The sequence below is a fragment of the Megalopta genalis genome, unplaced genomic scaffold (assembly GCF_051020955.1).
Source record: "Megalopta genalis isolate 19385.01 unplaced genomic scaffold, iyMegGena1_principal scaffold0055, whole genome shotgun sequence".
In the NCBI taxonomy this organism is placed as follows: Eukaryota; Metazoa; Arthropoda; class Insecta; order Hymenoptera; family Halictidae; genus Megalopta; species Megalopta genalis.
In genome coordinates this window covers 20,001-22,500 of record NW_027476124.1, presented here as the reverse complement: position 1 = coordinate 22,500, position 2,500 = coordinate 20,001, and the positions used below count along the sequence as shown (strand labels likewise).

General features: G+C 43.8%; 1 non-coding gene across 1 annotated transcript; it reads right to left on the bottom strand.

The window, feature by feature from the left end:
• Nucleotides 1–1,081: 1,081 nt before the first annotated feature.
• Nucleotides 1,082–1,236, bottom strand: LOC143261516 (5.8S ribosomal RNA). Its single transcript, XR_013035618.1, has one exon. It is a non-coding gene; the product is annotated as a 5.8S ribosomal RNA (ribosomal RNA).
• Nucleotides 1,237–2,500: the final 1,264 nt, after the last annotated feature.

The window sequence follows — 2,500 nt, the reverse complement described above, 5'->3', positions numbered from 1 at the left end:
CAGAGCTTCCCCCCCCGAAAGCATTTTGCGAAACGTGTACAGAGCAACACAAAAAAAAAAAAAAATAAAAAAAACACAAAAAACCCTTAAAGCAAAAAAAAAAACCGTTTATCGCGCCTCACCAATATATCTTTTATAAAATTCGATATCCTCTCCAAATATAGATCTTCGAAACACTCGCAAGACGATTACAATCGGTATAACTTTAACGTCCGTCCGAAAAGTACTTTCGGGGACTAGACGACCGATTGATCTCGTGCGGTTTCGCTATTCGATCATTTGAAGAGAACAAAAAGATATATGGGGCGACCGACAAACGGTTTTCCGTAGAACCAGACTCGCGATTGCGTTGACACACACATCATAGCCACACCAATAGAAGAGTTTTAGGACGGTAACCCGGGTGGGGTGTTCTTTACTCAGAATATGTGCAACATCGGATCTATATAGCCATCGATACAATTCGTACACAAATGTGTCGTACGAAGAGAGAGACTTTTTTTCCTCTGGCAACATAACGGTAAGAGACATCCTTCCACACTCATAGGTTCCACTCCCTGGGGCTATGATATATATATACATATAAATTCAAATTCGAAGCAACGGTCACAATTCTACTCTATATATTTTTGCGGGTTATGTGTTCTTTCGTTCAATTTCTTTCATGCGTTCGTTCGATCTCTGTACACAGTCTTCACATAGGACAGACTCGTGTAGTACGCTTTCGTGGGTTAAACCCATCTCGTTTCATTTCAGGCGACGTCGGGAGCGCGTTGAAAATGTACCAGTGAAATCTCGATAGTTCTACGAATACGAATCGTCCCGAAAAAGATTTTGTCACCGCTTCGAAGCGGTGTTTCAGACGGGCGGACGTATATAAAACATATACGACACACGACACCGCCTTCCACACTCACGCTAGTTCGAACACGATTTCCATCTCTCTCGAAGACTGTTAGACGTACGTAAAATTTCTCAATATTCATAGGACCGCGACAAACGCCGACGAAGCGCCCATCATTCGCTCGTACGTATATAGGCAACAAGTGCCATCAACGCAAGCAGTTTATAAGTACGTAAACGACCCTCAGCCAGGCGTGGTCCAGGAATTGTATCCGTGGACCGCAATGTGCGTTCGAAATGTCGATGTTCATGTGTCCTGCAGTTCACACGTTGACGCGCAATTAGCTGCGTTCTTCATCGACCCACGAGCCAAGTGATCCACCGTTCAGGGTAATTTTTCCCTTTTATTCTCTCATATATATATAATGTGTATTTGCTATCCACCACATTTTTGTGTTATATTTCGGAACAAGCCGATACCCGAAGAGCTCCAACCAGCGCGCGAAGGAGATTCGGGAGTCGTCGTACAACGACATAATTGTCCCTTAAAGAACGAGATATTTCCGTCGAAACCATATATATATGTACGAGCAAATCCAAAACCACTGTTTTCTTGCAAGTTCGACGGTCGGAGCGAATAGAACATTGAAAAGCCTTCTATCGAAGAAACACAGAGAGTATATCACCTCCAAAAACGACGGGGATATGGATATTCAAACTGGACAATTATCAACCCGATACTGGATTCGAAAAGTTTCTCTCTCCTTTCGTCGTTATTTACACCGGACGGACTCACGGCCGGCTCTAGCTGGGTGTCATATATATATACGTCCCACGCTCATGCTGCCACTAGCGCGCAACAGAGTAGGGTGTCAATGACAACGACACAGCATTGAAACGAGCTACACAAGCCGGTCTCTCTTGATACCAATGTAAACGAGCATTAAGTTATCTTCAGACTGCCCGATATTTTCGTCCTTTGGACTTTCCCAACGATTCCTTTTTTTCTTTTTTTTTTTTACACCACAGCGAAGACTTGAGGAAGCGTGATTAGCACGCTCGCATCCCTCCCTGTCCTACTACAACTGTGTGTGTGTGTGTGTAAAGAAAGAAAAAAGAATACATTGGCTTTCTCTCTATCGAGAAGATGGCCTACGCAACGCAGATCAAAGGCCTAATACGTGTAATATAATACGCGTCTGGCCGTGTATAAATCACGCACGAATGATCTGGTCGGGCCCAACTCTTCTCGTACGCTTATTTTTCCGTGTTGAGGCACTATCATAAAATCACACAAACCCCAACACGTGTGTGTCTTGGAAGGAAGATGGCCTACGCAACGCAGATCAAAGGCCTAATACGTGTAGTACACACGTCTGCCGTGTAAATCACGCACGAATGATCTGGTCGGGCCCAACTCTTCTCCACCACACCACATCCCAACTTTGTACATTTTTATATATTTTTGTGCGTTGGGGCACCTTCATAATCACAAACCCCAACAACACATATATCTCTCTCTCTTTGAAAGATTTGTTGTGGCCTACGCAACGCAGATCAAAGGCCTAATACGTGTAGTACACACGTCTGGCCGTGTAAATCACGCACGAATGATCTGGCGGGCTCAACAATATCTTTTTTTTTTATATGAATTCTT